The sequence below is a fragment of the Schistocerca cancellata genome, chromosome 1 (assembly GCF_023864275.1).
Source record: "Schistocerca cancellata isolate TAMUIC-IGC-003103 chromosome 1, iqSchCanc2.1, whole genome shotgun sequence".
Taxonomy (NCBI): domain Eukaryota; kingdom Metazoa; phylum Arthropoda; class Insecta; order Orthoptera; family Acrididae; genus Schistocerca; species Schistocerca cancellata.
The window spans coordinates 1,062,744,985-1,062,761,865 of NC_064626.1; the positions used below are offsets into that span (position 1 = coordinate 1,062,744,985).

General features: G+C 44.6%; 1 protein-coding gene across 1 annotated transcript in view; it reads left to right on the plus strand.

Moving 5' to 3' along the window:
* Positions 1-1,278: 1,278 nt before the first annotated feature.
* LOC126090607 (somatostatin receptor type 2-like) overlaps positions 1,279-16,881 on the plus strand; it is a 556,431-nt gene continuing 540,828 nt past the window's right edge. Inside the window, exon 1 of the mRNA XM_049906999.1 lies at positions 1,279-1,342. The gene's annotated coding sequence lies outside the window, so the exon portion shown is untranslated. The remainder of the gene's footprint in view (positions 1,343-16,881) is intronic.

Consider the following 16,881-nt stretch of genomic DNA (forward strand, 5'->3'; position numbering starts at 1 on the left):
AAAATGTTCGGTGACGCCTCTCGGTGATGCTAAGCGTCTCTCTCTCTCTCTCTCTCTCTCTCTCTCTCTCTCTCCCCCTCCCTCTCTGTAAGGGAAGGCACGCCGTTGGCCCTAACTATACGGCGTATGTGTGACTCGTGTGTTGCCTACAATCCAGTCATCTACCCCGCATGAAAAGGGGTAGGCACAGAAAAATTAAAGTTCCTGATTCGTTTCTAAAATGTCTTTCTCCGCTTAGAGTCCTCATTCTTATGATTTTCTTGTTTAAGAATCACTCAGTCGATTTACTGTGGTCGGCAGATTAGTAGACCCTGCTGGTTCGATGAAATCACTTCGTCCCTGGGCCAGCGAATATTAAACGCCAGAAGATGTCGGAGAACATTTTGTCTCTCACAAAATTTGTTCCCCATCACGTGATGTATCACCCCTAGTCGTTCGATGCAAATTGTGTTAATTGTGGTTCTTGTTTAATTTCATAGCTGACGGCTTCCTCATTCATTATTTTGGAGGGCAACGATTATGTCACATTATCAGGGCCGCTGTACAGGATGAAAAGTTCCTGGGCAACTTTACTTACATACCTCTAGGTGAAACAACAGCCCATATACCCTCGCAAAATCCGTTCATCCGTCACTTCAATTTCCATATTTTTGCTAAGCCAATTCCACAGCTTCTGTTTTCCTGCTGTGTTCAGTTGATGTGGCATACCCTTCTTTCTATCCATAAAATTACTCAAGTACTCGACGTTTTGGTGCAGAATCGTTATTAACAGAACGAAGGCAAGCTCTAACCTCGACATTGTTTTCTCAATCGCTATTTAACAAGCATACTACAGTCAAAAAATTTGTACGTACAGGCCTCGAAATTAACTGTGTATAATATCTCAAAAATTAATTGCTGAAACAGAATCTGCGACATTTCCAATTTATACGTTTACATTGGCACTCTATGTCCGTAGTAGGATGTGTGTTGAATAAGAGTGGGAAAAATACAAAAATGAAACATTCCTGAAGTATTGCATTGTCTGGAGCAACTTGGATGTTGACATGGCTCTAAAATCTAACACGCCATTGCTATGCATTTTAGCTGTAATTGACGTCTCCTCCCAAACACTTAAAAATGATCAATTTATTTAATAAGCTCTATATCATTTTGTCTTAATAAAGAAATTCTAGGTTACTGTAGGCTGTTACCGAAAAACTATAAGCAAAGACTTTATTCTGCTAAATCTGTATTTCCAGAAAGCATACTGAATTCTGATTTGAATTCTTTCTTCTGCAGAGGAAGCGCCAATCCTGGTGGGGGTTGGAAGATACAACGCCACTCAGAAGTCGCAGTAACGGTATGAATCTTCTAGATATCTACTTCATTATTCATCTTTACATTAACTAATATAATTTCCGTCTTGATTGCATTTCATTGGTATAAACTATGGAATCAATGAGTTTCGGCTTAGGCCACCATCAGGAATCATATTAAAATGACATCGACACACAGTATCTCGTCAGTACCCTGTGGAAATTCGGTCGTTTTCCTTTTAATGTGAATCCTGATAATGATTTGAGCCTGAACCTGTCACCTTATGTCATTTATGAAAATGACGTAAATTACACTAATTAGTGCTATTATGAGTACATACTCTCATAATGATTTTACGTCATTTATTGACTTTGAAATTAATGATACGTTTTTAGTGTAGCACTGTGCATTTCTATGTGAAGGGGCTGCGACAAAAACCACATAAGGAGACTATTTCAGCGTTGTAGATAATACAGAATTTAAAAGGAAATTTACCAGATCATTTTCTTCCCAATTTCCCTTTTTAAGACATTTTATCACACTCTGTGCTTGTTGAGCTTAATGATGTGGCGTGGAGTACGTGCCAACACAGAAAAATCTCTTGCGCCTGAACAGACTTTCAAAAGCGTAGTTTAAGATCCCATCCTTCACTTCGATGCGCTCCGTTTCAGATCAACATCTTCATGAGCTACTCCAATCGACTATATGAGATGTTTTAGGGGGAATAGTAAATATTTTAGACGACAGTATAGGCTAAATTAAACAACAAAACAGTTCATATAACGTGTCTAGTTTCCATTGGTTACATAGATAAGTTTGCATTTCGAGTGTTGGTACTCCAGTTACTACGAGTTTATTTATCGATTGTTATTTTTTTTTATTCATGTGGTGAAGTTGTGCTTGAATTTCCTTAACTGAACTTTTCAACTCTGACTGTTAGTGTGACTCTTTGATCAAATATACCGTAACTTTTAAACATTGTACCACAGCGTTTAAGCGTACCCTATTTATCTGCAGTTGGTGAGTATACCGATATGGTATTTGTGTACGGGTCTTGTAATGGGAAACCCCGCTACTGCTTGTAAAGAGTACGGTAGATGATTTCCTTACCGCAGAGTACCAGAAAGAAGACTGTTTAATCGTGTTTTCACTGAGTTGCTTGACACTGGTACAGTGGCCAACTCTCATACTTAATCTGAACGTACAAATAAACAGTGTGTAGATGAAGTAGAAGATATTATTCAGATGATGCTATGTAGTCCTTCAACAAACACACGCAGAATTTCTACACGTGTCGGTATTCCACAAAGAAGAATATGGCGGACATTACGTATGCACTGCGTCTATCCCAATCATTTACAGCAGATTCAACGCCTACGAGAAGGAGATGAAGATAGAATACTGAAATTTTGTCGTTGGCTAATCGTTAATTTCCGAGTAATTTCATCAATACTGATTCTGATGAAGCCACTTTCACTCATGACCGTGGCAGTAACACTCGAAACTCATATCGATACACCGACAAAAAGCCAGTTGCCTACAGGGAGACAAATTATCATGAAAGCTTGTCCGCAAATCTGTAGTGTGGTACTATACAGGGTGTTTCACAATTCATGTTACACACCTCTAGAAGTTGTATAGGGGACTCAGTAGATCAAGTTTTCCATAGAAGCCCATGTCCGGAAACGTCATCAAACGACGCTACAGAGCATCAAAGGTACAGGCGCCGACTCCTGTAAGTGTATGTATATACAGGGTGATTTCGTGATGATGTTTCGAATTTTCAAGGGTGATGGAGAATGGTGTAAATGTATCGGTCTGAGGTAAGGTCCCTTGTACCGGAAACGAACGACGCGAAGTTATAGGCAAAAACCGTTCTGATACCTTCAACAGTGAATCATGTGTACCGGCACGGTTGTTGCTGAGATTTATGGTACGCAACTTTCAAAGGTGATAGTACGGACCAAATCAGGAAAAAATATCTAGTAAACATAGCCTCTAAATCTCATACTTTAGGAGCTGTGAGCACTTGTTCAGTAGAGGACATGTGTTTTACAGTAGCGAAGACGAACAAGTACTCAAACCTCCTCAGGTATGCATTTTAGAGAGAATGCTTACAGGAAATTTTTTCCTTGCTTGGTCCATACTACCACCTCTGAATATCGCCTACAGTGCAATTTTAACGACAACAGTACCAGTACATGTACTATACCGTCAGAAGTATCAGAACGGTTTTCGCCTATAACTTCGACTCGTCTGTTTTCAGTACGGGGACTCTTACCTCAAATTCGTACATTTATCTTTCTCCAACGTTCTTGAAAATTTGTAACATCATCATTCACAGGTCCTGGCGCCTGTAACTTTGATGATCTGTAGCATCGTTTGATGACGTTTCCGAACATGGGCTCCTCTGCAAAACTTGATCTATTGATTCCCCTCTACAACTTCTAAAAGTGTGTAACAAGAATTGTGAAACACCGTGTAGACAGTCATTATACTTATGTTACCGCATCATCCTACAGGACAGAACGAGTTCCAGCATTACTGCGAGAGATTGCTTTGGCTACAAGGATGTATTATGAATAGTACCGACGTCACAAAAGAACGCAAAGACAACCTCAGACTGGCTATATATTGTGTTCTCAGGAGATTTCGAACGTGCGTTAAGGTCAGAGGTGCACTTTATGAAAATCAACTTTGAACTTTATCATCTGCCTTTACTTAACACCTACTGTGAGTATTTACTTGGGTTAGCATCTGACAGTTCTACCTATGTAATGGATAAAAACTGAACGCATGTTACGTGCACGGTTTCCTTCGAATTAGTACGAAGCGATGCTACCATCTACGCCAAAGTGTCACCGGATATATGCGCCGGCCGCTGTGGCCGAGCGGTTCTAGGCGCTTCAGTCCGGAACCGAACGAGTGCTACGGTTAGTTAGGTTTAAGTAGTTCTAAGTCTATGAGACTGATGACCTCAGACGTTAAGTCCCATAGTGCTTAGAGGCGTTGGAACCATTTTTGTCACCGGGTTTTCTGTGAAGTCTTTTCTCAGGGGTCAATAGCGCACTTTTGCTTTTCAACATGGGACCATGATTGTCCAGACTTTTCTACTTTTCTGTGAAACTTCAATGCCTTTCACTTCCTTCTAAGACATTTGCTTCTAGATAAATGTTTCTTTAAAAATTCCCCTTCCCCATCTTCAAAAACAGTCGTACTCTGAATCAGACTACAACTGAATACTTTATGTCTACTCGTTGTCAAATACTGAAGCGAATAGTTAGTGACAGCCGCAGCTAATCTGCTCGTACTGACACGTGGAACGGATTGATCGGCGTCACTGGTACATATCGTTTCGTTTCTCATCGTTCTCAATAGTTTGAAACCTGTGTAACACGACACTGATGCAGCTCATTCTCTCACGTAGTCTTCCATTAAGAGACGCTGATGTAATTCTCCTAGAAATAAATACTGTCAGTAAACAAGGAGCCCACGTCATGCTTCTGTTTACGCTCCTCCCTCCGCCCCCCCCCCCCTCGCCCCACTTCCTCATGGAGAGGAGATAAATTTTAATTAAGTAATTTCAGTCGCTTCCACCGTTCTTTCGGTGCTCTCCATAGCCTGACAGCTCTGACCGACGGGCTCCCCATATATTATGTCTGCTATCACTCGCCGCATTACTACCCCACGCAATTGCTATTTTTAGCTGCTCCGCTAATCTCAATATCGAGTTTATTTCTGACGGCTGTTTTACTGTGTTCTCTGTTTCTGTTCGTAGCAGTCTTGCATACGTGCACCTGTTTCAGTAACACCATGATTTGCGCGCTCTGGAACAAGCAAAATATCGCCACTAGGAAGACACGTGTGCTCCGTAATTACATTACCACTCTGTGGCGTATCAGAAAACGTACATTGCATAACTTGTGAATATTCAGGAAATACTACTTGGGACACATTTCTTGCAACATACTGCTTATTATCTCGAGCTAATGAATCGACCATGACTGATAAAACGCAATAAATTTTGTAATTTGTCATCAGGATGTTGCTTTTCGAACTTTCATTACTTGTGCTACTAAACACATCTGTTGGTATTGCGCTGTCTATATGGATATGTATAAATATTCGCAGTGTGTGAATGTTCATGATAACAATATATTAAGAAAGCTATCACACAGGAATCGATTTAAAGATTTCCATTTATTCGCTACTCTTACCTAAAGAGGCCCTATAATCATCTCACTGAACATTTCCACTTGAGTTTCGACAAAGAAAATGCCACAGATAAATTTAAAACTAATCCATTAAATTTCGGGAAGCAGCTTGTGACTCGCTCTGAAGATGGCCGGACGATACGAGGCCGCAATATCAGTAGAGGAAATTGTATTTGCGCGGCTGCATGCCCGAAATTTAATGGATTATTCATTACGCAAAATTTAAAACTACGCACAAATTTAAAACTACCCATATTCCAAATAAGCTTCGTTAAGATTTCGTAAGTATTTTTCTGTGAAATTTCATTACATATTGTTTCATCGTGTCATAAGTTATTTGCATTTTCATCTAGTTTAATATATGCTTATTCATCCACATGTCTCTAAAAAAAGAAAAAAAACAGTATTACAACATAGTTAAAATTTTGCAATAAATCGTAGTAAATGTTAGCAGATTCACTTATACAGGTACATAATTACTTAAAAGTCTAATATTATTATAAAAGTCTTATATTATTTAAGGGGCAATCATATGAAACCCAAACACCCGCCACAACAGGGCGGACGGAGTGGTTCCATTTACAATTAACCACCACACGGGTCAAGACAATTGTCCCACTGGAAGACGATAGTATCCTTGACTCAGGGCAATGTGTTTTATGGACTTATGGACCCCCCCCCCCCCCCCCCCATGGGAGTTCGAAAATGGGCGCAATTTGTCACGTGACAAATCAGTTGTGATATTCGCGAGGAAACGGAATAGTGACTTCTCATGTCAACTTCAGCTTGGCTCGTACTCATTCCCTGTTCTGCCGCATGCCAAGTTCCTCTGTGCCTACCTCGACAGCAAACTCATGTGGCCGCGACGTGTTGCTGACAAGGTGAATAACACTGAATATTTAGCGTATGCTTTCCCGAGTATGGTGGGGAACAGAACCGATTATGCTCTTGATTCTGTGTAAGGTTTTGATGCGTTCTGTCTTAGATTACGGTAGTATTGTCTATGGTACTTAAACGCAATCAACTTTGCGCAAGCTCTACGTCATCTACAAGATGCATTCAAGTTCTAAGGCCTCCGATTTTTTTCCTCCGGACTGGAAAGAGATAGAAACATGCGCATTGTTTTAAAATGAGGCCGCGTTCATTGTCAATACGTCCCAGAGATGGCAGCACCGTACGGCAGATGGAATTTTACCGCCAGCGGCGAGAATGAGAACTGTGTTAATTACTTAAAATGGCGACGTGTTCCTTACTTGAACAGTGTGCAATCATTCGTTTTCTGAATTTGCGTGGTGTGAAACCAATTGAAATTCATCGACAGTTGAAGGAGACATGTGGTGATGGAGTTATGGGTTCGACAGTTTAATGAAGGCAGAACATCGTGTGACAACAAACCGAAACAACCTCGGGATCGCACAAGCCAGTCTGACGACATGATCTAGAAAGTGGAGAGAATTGTTTTGGGGGATCGCCGAATGACTGTTGAACAGATCGCCTCCAGAGTTGGCATTTCTGTGGGTTCTGTGCACACAATCCTGCATGACGACCTGAAAATGCGAAAAGTGTCATCCAGGTGACGGACGACCACATGGCTGCCTGTGTGGCATGTTGCCAAGCAATGTTGACGCGCAACGACAGCATGAATGGGACTTTCTTTTCGTCGGTTGTGACAATGGATGAGACGTGGATGCTATTTTTCAATCCAGAAACAAAGCGTCAGCCAGCTCAATGGAAGCACACAGATTCACCGCCACCAAAAAAATTTTGGGTAACCGCCAGTGCTGAAAAAATTATGGTGTCCATGTTCTGGGACAGCGAGGGCGTAACCCTTACCCATTGCGTTCCAAAGGGCACTACGGTAACAGGTGCATCCTACGAAAATGTTTTGAAGAACAAATTCCTTCCTGCACTGCAACAAAAACGTCCCGGAAGGGCTGCGCGTGTACTGTTTCACCAAGACAACGCACCCGCACATCGAGCTAACGTTACGCAACAGTTTCTTCGTGATAACAACTTTGAAGTGATTCCTCGTGCTCACTACTCACCTGACCTGGCTCCTAGTGACTTTTGGCTTTTTCCAACAATGAAAGACACTCTCCGTGGCCGCACATTCACCAGCCGGGCTGCTATTGCCTCAGCGATTTTCCAGTGATCAAAACAGACTCCTCAAGAAGCCTTCGCCGCTGCCATGGAATCATGGCGTCAGCGTTGTGAAAAATGTGTACGTCTGCAGGGCGATTACGTCGAGAAGTAACGCCAGTTTCATCGATTTCGGGTGAGTAGTTAATTAGAAAAAAAATCGGAGGCCTTATAACTTGAATGCACCTCGTATTATAGAGTGATTCGTCTTGTCCTGGCAGCCACGAAATCAACGCCCTGCCCGGCCGGAGTGGCCATGCGGTTCTAGGCGCTACAGTCTGGAACCGACGACCGCTACGGTCGCAGGTTCGAATCCTGCCTCGGGCATGGATGTGTGTGATGTCCTTAGGTTAGTTCCGTTTAATTAGTTCTAAGTTCTAGGCGACTGATGACCTCAGAAGTTAAGTCGCATAGTGCTCAGAGCCTTTTGAACCATTTGAATTCAACGCCCTACTAGTGGAATCATCCGTCATGCCTTTGTCTATAAGACGGCAGATGTTGTCTGATATTTTTCTTCTCAGTCAATCTTCGACGTTTGATTGTGCCTCTCTTAAGGCGATGGTTCGATTCTGGAGCCTCACACAAGCAATCCATGGACGACACATTAACGAAACTCCTTTACAGTTCGCAGCTATGAGAAATGGCGTCCTCTCTTTCCACTCGTTCTACAGAATACAAAACTCCTCTACTTTTGTTTTTCATTTAGTCTGTTCTTCATTCCAGCCCCAGTGGCATACGTGCTCTCCGATTTCCGAAAGGAGACCAACATCACTGGTGACCTCTAACATTTTCTTACCATACAATGGCCGTAGTACGCTCATATCTATACGGACGGTTCTAAATCCGAGGCGTGTGTGGGATGCGGCTTCTTTGGCTCTTCTAGTGGCGCCTACCAAATGTTTGCGCTTCCTCCTGAGTCCTCTATCTACACGGCGGAGCTACTGGCAATCACGTAATCTATTCATTATGGTACCCGGACATTCAAGTTCGTCCTGATACTTACGGATTCTCAAAGTGTGCTGCAGAAATTTCAAGATCCCGCGTTTGATAAACAGACCGACAGATATGTTCTGGACGTCTTGGCAGCCATTACAGTCGCGCAGGGATTGGGCATTGCCGTCCAATTACTTTGGATTAAAGGGCATTCTTCATAATGAAAGTGTTGACCGCCTTGCCAAGAGATAACAGAAGGCCAGTTACACCCAGCACCACTCCTTTATACGGATCTCACATCGACTATACAAAAGGCTGCTTATCACGCTTGGAATCGTGAATGGCTTGGCTCTCCGCACTCTTAAGAGCGACAACCTCGCGATCATACAACTGAACATCTCTTCTCGACTATGGTTCGCCTCGGTGCAGCTTCGTAGTCGTCATGTGACTTCTATTATTCGCATGAGACTAGGACACGGGTGTTACCACGCGCACCTGTATCGGTTGAAGATCAGCATGGGTTTCGAAAAAGACGGTCGTGTGAAACCCAGCTCGCGCTATTCGTCCACGAGACTCAGAGAGCCATAGACACGGGTTCACAGGTAGATGCCGTGTTTCTTGACTTCCGCAAGGTGTTCGATACAGTTCCCGACAGTCGTTTAATGAACAAAGTAAGAGCAAATGTACTATCAGACCAATTATGTGATTGGATTGTAGAGTTCCTAGATAACAGAACGCAGCATGTCATTCTCAATGGAGAGAAGTCTTCCGAAGTAAGAGTGATTTCAGGTGTGCCGCAGGGGACTGTTGTAGGACCGTTGCTATTCACAATATACATAAATGACCTTGTGGATGACATCGGAAGTTCACTGAAGCTTTTTGCGGATGATACTGTGGTATATCGAGGGGTTGTAACAATGGAAAATTGTACTGAAATGCAGAAGGATCTGCAGCAAATTGACGCATGGTGCAGGGAATGGCAATTGAATCTCAATGTAGACAAGTGTAATGTCCTGCGAATACATAGAAAGAAAGATCCCTTATCATTTAGCTACAATACAGCAGGTCAGCAACTGGAAGCAGTTAATGCCATAAATTATCTGGGAGTACGCATTAGGAGTGATTTAAAATGGAATGATCATATAAAGTTGATCGTCGGTAAAGCAGATGCTAGACTGAGATTCATTGGAACAATCCCAAGGAAATGCAATCCGAAAACAAAGGAAATAGGTTACAGTACACTTGTTCGCCCGCTGCTTGAATACTGCTTAGCAGTGTGGGATCCCTACCAGAAAGGGTTGATAGAAGAGATCGAGAAGACCCAACGGAGAGCAGCGCGCTTCGTTACAGGATCATTTAGTAATCGCGAAACTGTTACAGAGATGATAGATAAACTCCAGTGGAAGACTCTGCAGGAGAGACGCTCAGTAGCTCGGTACGGGCTTTTATTGAAGTTTCGAGAGCATACCTTCACGAAAAGAGTCAAGCAGTATATTGCTCCCTCCTACGTATATCTCGCGAAGAGACCATGAGGATAAAATCAGAGATATTAGAACCCACACAGAGGCATACCGACAATCCTTCTTTCCACGAACAATACGAGACTGGAATAGAAGGGAGAACCGATAGAGGTACTCAAGGTACCCTCCGCCACACACCGTCAGGTGGCTTGCGGAGTATGGATGTAGATGTAGAATGTCTCTGTGCTTTCTAAAACACAGTAAATATTTAACCAATTTCTTCATGGATAGTATACATCGGATATAAACAAAGACATAGATGAATAAATATATTTATAAGCATGCTGCTACCGTTTTTCCGTGTAACTGTGGAGTACTTATGGCCTGACGCGATCGATAGTAATCGCGCACTTTGACCTCCAATAACTCATGTACTATTCAAGTTACATGCCTGTAATTTATACCAATTTAGGTTTACACTAATATCTTTCTAAAGACACGTCGATCGACAAAATTAGATGAACCGTTTGGATTTTGGAAATTCGTTGCTTGCTGTTACTTGTATAATTTACAGTCATATACTTAACTTTAATAAAGATAGTGAAAATCTGATCACACCATCAGAATCACCGCGCATCATGGTATTGTACATGTTTCTTTTTGCTGTATCATGATTCATCTAGCTATTATTAATTTGTATATGAACTGCGAAATATCTGGCATTATCATCTCACAAAGTCCGCCATCTTCGGGATTACCGGCATACAGATCTCCTCCGTCGACACAAAGCACAGTCCTCGTCAAAGCGTCAACATGGAATTCCCACCCACGCGCTCCCCGGACCCCAGCTAACGCTCGGCATCACGTGACTCCCGCCGAGCCGCAGCCCGCCCAGAGGCTCCGGAGCGGCCACGCCAACTCTGAACTTAGAATATTTCCAGGGTACCACAACTCGCCCGTTAACTCACACACTAAACAGTTGTTCATTTTTTTTTCCTTTATTGGGTTTCGATTCCCCCTAAAGGGGGCGGGCTGGCAGCAGCTTATTACGCCGCTCTTCGGCCTACAGAAGTTGTGTTAAAAAGATGAAGATAATAAAAAATAATAACAGTTGGCGATAAAATCGGTGACTTAAAGGTAAAAATGGCAGAAAATTCTGGAGCATAAAACATAAAACACAGGGTCGATGAAGCTAATAGAACACACAGGAAGCAGAAAAACAACAGACAGACAATTAAAAAAACACGGCGACAGTCTGGGTTCTGTTCGCAAGAGATATAAAAAGCACACCCAGCGACAGCATCATTTCCGTTCGCAACACTGTGGAAGGACGCACAACACTGAACACTCACTTAAACACTGCGTTAAAAGTTGGCACAAATACAACATACCACACCCGACAGCAGGTGGGGGGGAAACTGGTCAGATGACGGGAAAAAGGGGGGGGGAAGGAGAGGAAAAGTGAAGGGGGAGGGGGGAAAGGAGCCAATGGGAGAGGAGGACCCATAAGAGGGGTGGGGGGTGCTGAGCAGACGGGCCAGGGAGTGGGGAAGGCAGAGGAGGGGAGTACAAAAGGACTCGGGGGGGGGGGGGAGAAAGGAGATGAGAGGCGGGGAGAAATGACAGGATGGAAGGGGGGGAGGAAGAGGGAGCCCAGGGAAAGGACGGAGGAAAGGAGAGGGGGTTGAGGATCAGAGTTGATAGGAAGGATAAATGGAGGGAGAGAGGGCATCATCCGGGAGGGGGAGCTGATGGAAGCCACCTTGGGAAAGGAGATGTAGGGTGTAGAGATGGAGGGTAGGAGGGACACAACGGTGATGACGTGGCAGGTGGCGGGGATGGGAGAGGAGAGGAGCAACCAGGGGGTGAGGGGGTTCAAGACGGCGGGAGGTGTAGAGGATGCGGATATGTTCGAGGAATAGGAGCAGATGGGGGAAAGGAATGAGATCATAGAGGATCCGCGTGGGGGATGGGATTGTTCAGTTCCCTGCGCCGGACTTACAAGGTGGCGAAAGAAGCATTCCGAAGTTGAGAATGGGCAAATAAGGTAGCTACAAGGTCGCTACACGAGCTTGATAACGGTTCTGCTTGGAGGACACTGAGGTATTCAGCGAATACCGCCGCCATAGGATAGTAACTGCATCATCATTGAACCAAATGAGAAAGCAAACACCTTATTTGATGTCTGTGCCTCATATTTCACACTTGTACACAATCCAATGGTTACAGCACACATTGCACTAGTGTATGAGACGCTCCCGCGCCACCTTTCGGCGAGGGAAGAGCGCAAGGTAGAGGAAATATCAGCTGAGGAGGTCACGTCGGTATTCTGTAACCTCAACAGCCGACCGGCGTGGCGGAGCGGTTCTAGGCGCTTCAGTCTGGAACTGCGCGACCGCTACGGTCGCAGGTTCGAATCCTGTGTGTGATGTCCTAGGTTAGTTAGGTTTATGTAGTTCTAAGTTCTAGGTGACTGATGACCTCAGATGTTAAGTCCCATAGTGTTCAGAGCCATTTGAACCATTTTTTAACCTCAACACTAGGAGAGTTGAGACTCCTCACAACGTTAATACTGACCTATTGCAGCAGATGCCACCACCTGCCACCGTACCCCTCAGAACATCCAAAGACATTTTCAGCACGTTTCTGCATTCATCAATGTAGAAGATACAAGAGCTCTGCATAATATTAAGGCTTTCGTGACCACTTGTTGACAAATTGTCTGTTGGCTTGTGTCTCGTATTCTTCGGCCGACATTTGTTTGATCATTTTTCTGACGTTTCAGCCAGCGCTAGTGGCTGGCATTGTCAGAGTTTCACCCTCCAACAGACGTCGTTCAAAAAACCCCAGTCAGAAGCCAACATGGGGTTCGACAGAAACATGGAGACACCAAAAATACTAAACATTACCACGCCTAATACGGTATAGGAGATCAGTTGCCATTCAAAACTGTGGCGTCACCGCCAGACACCACACTTCCTAGGTGGTAGCCTTTAAATCGGCCGCGGTCCGTTAGTATGCGTCGGACCCGCGTGTTGCCACTATCAGTGATTGCAGACCGAGCGCCGCCACACGGCAGGTCTAGAGAGACTTCCTAACACTCGCCCCAGTTGTACAGCCGACTTTGCTAGCGATGGTTCACTGACAAATTACGCTCTCATTTGCCGAGACGATAGTTAGCATAGCCTTCAGCTACGTCATTTGCTACGACCTAGCAAGGCGCCATTACCAGTTACTATTGATGCTGTAAAACATGTACCGTCAAGAGCGATGTTCACCTATTATGGATTAAAGTTAAGTATTCTACCAGTTACCTCCTTTTTTCTGAAGTCTAAAATCCGTGTCCTGTTCCAGACCTCACGCCAGCCTGCGTGAGCTTAAACGCGTGCCTTTCGGCTTCCTCATAGTGGATTGGCTGTCTTGCCAATCCACAATAAAAACAACTTCCAGTCATCCCAAAATGGTTAAATACAGGCCCTGTGTAGTTTTCAGGTGAAACTTATACCATTCTTCCAGTAAAACAGTGGCAATTAAGGGAACGATGAGGGGAGTGAATAGCGATCGAGCACTCTTCTCTCCAGAGCAGACAATAAAGGCTCAGTAACATTGAGATCTGGCGATATGGTGACCGTGGGAGGCGCGACAATTGATCCTGGTGATCACGAAACCAATCCTGGACGGTGAGAGTTGTGTGAACAGGGGCCCTGTCGTCTTGGAACAGAGTATCACCACTGAGGAACACACATTGTACTACACTATGGACGTAATCAGCCAAAATGGTCACGCAATCCTTGCTGTAATGCGACAGTAACCATGGAGTTTGTGGACTACAACGATGTGGGTGCCTAAATCGTCACCGAACCCTCGCCCTCTTTCACACTTGACAGCTAACATTTTTTCTACATCGTAGGCTTGGAACGTTGTACGCCAGACGTAAACTCGTCCATAAAACGTAAATGTCGTGTGAATAGGGCCTCGCGTCGGGTAGACCGTTCGCCTGGTGCAAGTCTTTCGAGTTGACGCCACTTCGGCGACTTGCATGTCGATGGGGATGAAACGATGATGATTAGGACAACACAACACCCAGTCCCTGAGCGGAGAAAATCTCCAACCCAGCCGGGAATCGAACCCGGATCCTTAGGATTCACATTCTGTCGCGCTGACCACTTTTTTTTTTTTAAATCTGCTCGGGGCGGACGTCGTAAGACATCCGTTTAAGTGTCTAAGTTCGTTGTTGATCGATTAACTCAGTTTTTTTGTTACAGAGGGCAGCTGCCCTCTGACCGAACACGCTGAGCTACCGTGCCGGCAGTAAAACTCATTCTAGGCCAGTGACGCTATTCATTACCCTTTTCTTTCTTTCTTTCTTTCTTTCGTTACTGATCGTTGTGTTTGGTCGTTGCGGACGAAAATACATCCTGTTCAAGTTCGGTGGTTGATCCTTCCACTCAGTTTTTTATTACAGAGGCCAACCGGCCCTCTGACCAATCACGCTGAGCTACCATGCCGACAGACCACTCAGCTACGGAAACTCGTCCATAATTTGGGAATAGTGTGAAACAATACTCACGCTAACAAATTAGTCACTTCCATTGCTTCATAGTCCAGGTTGCGGCACCACTTTTTCCCTGTTACAGGTATTTGCAGGACTAACGAGTCGTCTCGGAATTCTGGCTCACCTGCAATTGACAGGTGTTGCTTTGGTACTGACAGTGTTCGCGAATGCGACATTCAGTTCTTCGTTATTTTCTGCAACTGTTGTCCCATAATTTTTCGTCACATTGCTGTTCAATGACCGCCCATAACGATCTCTCAACACACATTTTTTCCCCATTGCAACTTAACGTATATTTTTCCGCTTTCCCTGTATGAGGTGTAAATCTTCGGCTACTTTGGTTACGGTAGCTCCCATCATAAGAGCACCAACAATTTGCCCACGTTCTAACGCACCTGTCCCCGACTCTACGCACTCACAGGCACACATAACAGCATTCTGAGCACGACTGATACTTGGCAACGCACTGACAGCATTGCAAAGGTGCCGTTCGTGGTCGGATACAACAGCTAAAATTGCATGCTTGGCTGGCATCTTCATCTATGCTCAAATGTGCATTTCTCGCGTTTTTCCTTACTTTTGCCCAACCCCAATTTATTTGCAATTTCCTGAACACTGTGCTGACACATTTTTGGCCCCAGTAACTTCTTTTTCCAAGATTTTACTTTAAACCCCGCACACGTTCCTGTGTAAACTATCGGCGCGAAGACCTGTTGACACGGGAACGGCCCGCTTCCGCGCCAGTGGTACGGACGAGTGAAGTGCGGCGCGGCGCGGCCACAGCTGTGTGCTCTGGCGCCAGCGGCTGGCTACGTGCTCCCCAGCGACCTCAGGTACGGCGCGGCGCCGCGTGTGGACAAACAACGGCCGCTGCAGTCAAATCACAGAGCAAACACTGGCGGCGCACGCGCCATGTTTGTGGCGCCACTAGGCTGCTGCACTGGCGACTGGCGACGCGGCAAGCCTGCACGCCTCTGCCCGCATTCCGCCGCTCTTCGGTTCTCCAGCAGCAGCAGCCTCTGATACAACTTTTGCGTAAACGTGGGCCGCGTCGTCAAAAATGTACACTCTATAGATGGCTACAAACCTGTTCGCGAGTCGCATGCGGCTCCTGTTTCGATTTAATGCAGCTCTTGTTTACTAGGTAAAGTTGTATACGCTGTCTTTCGTTTAGCATCAATTAGCTTTGAATCAGTCATCCTCGTAGCGACTAACGTGATTCTTGTTCCCCTTGCAGTAGCATTGTATAAGCCTTTCAGACGACATGATTGCGTTTAGACGACATGGTTTCGTTTGAAGCCACTTCTCATTTCGTCGCACCCCCCTATGATTTAGTTATAAGTTGGCACAGTGGATAGGCCTTGAGAAACTGAACACAGATCAATCGAGAAAACAGGAAGAAGTTGTGTGGAACTATGAAAAAATAAACAAAATATACAAACGGAGGAGTTCATGAGCAACATAGAAAACATCAAGGTGAATTTGGGCTCAAGGGCGCCGTGGTCCTGTGGTTACCGTGAGCAGCTGCGGAACGAGAGGTCCGTGGTTCAAGTCGTCCTCGACTGAAAAGTTTAATTTTTTATTTTCAGTTTATGTGACAAACTCTTATGTTTTCATCACTTTTTGGGAGTGATTATCACATCCACAAGAAAACCCAAATCGGGCAAGGTAGAAGAATCCTTTTACCCATTCGCCAAGTGTACAAGTTAGGTGGGTCGACAACATATTCCTGTCTAGTGACGCACATGCCGTCACCAGTGTCGTACAGAAAATATCAGACGTGTTTGCCTGTGGAGGAATCGGTTGACCTATGACCTTGCGATCAAATGTTTTGGTTCGTATTGGAGAGACACGTCCTTTCGTCTACTAATCGCACGCGTTTGCGCTGCGGTCGCAGAACATACACACTAAACTTATTACAATGAACAGAGACGTCAATGAACGAACGGACAGATCATAACTTTGCGAAAATAAAGAGAGTAAACTGTTCACTCGAGGGAAAATTTGAACCAAGGACCTCTCGTTCTGCAGCTGCTCACGCTAACCACGAGACCACGGCGCTTGTGGGTTCAAATTCTCCTTGATGTTGCGTATCTTGCATATGGACTACTCAGTTTGTATATTTTGCTTATTTTTTCGAAGTTCCACGTAACTTTTTTCCTGTTTTCTCGATTGAGCTGTGTTCAGTTTTTCAAGGCCTATCCACTGTGCCAACTTATAACTAAATCTGAGGGGGATGCGATGGGGAGGTTCCCTTGTTAGCAGTTATATGAGCAAATGT